Raw genomic sequence first — 325 nt, 5'->3', positions numbered from 1 at the left:
ATGGCATCACTGACTCGATGGACGTGAGTCTGACTGAACTCCAGGAGTTGGTGATGGACAGGGAAGCCTGGCGTCCTGCGATTCATGGGGTCGCAAAGAGTCGGCACGACTGAGCGACTAATCTGATCTGATCTGATCTGATAGGTTTTGAGTTGCTGTGTTTTCATTGTCATTTGTTTCTGGAAATTTTCTTGATTTCCCTTTTTATTTCTTCAGTAACCTGTTGGTTATTTAGAAACGGTTATTTAGAAACGTATTGTTTAATCTCCATGTGTTTGTGTTTTTTAGTCTTTTTGTTGTAGCTGATATCTAGTCTTAAAGTGTC

Source organism: Bison bison, unplaced genomic scaffold, assembly GCF_000754665.1.
Source record: "Bison bison bison isolate TAMUID 2011002044 unplaced genomic scaffold, Bison_UMD1.0 scf7180017852709, whole genome shotgun sequence".
Lineage (NCBI taxonomy): Eukaryota > Metazoa > Chordata > Mammalia > Artiodactyla > Bovidae > Bison > Bison bison.
The sequence above is the reverse complement of the archived record's forward strand: the minus strand, read 5'-3'. Positions refer to the sequence as shown.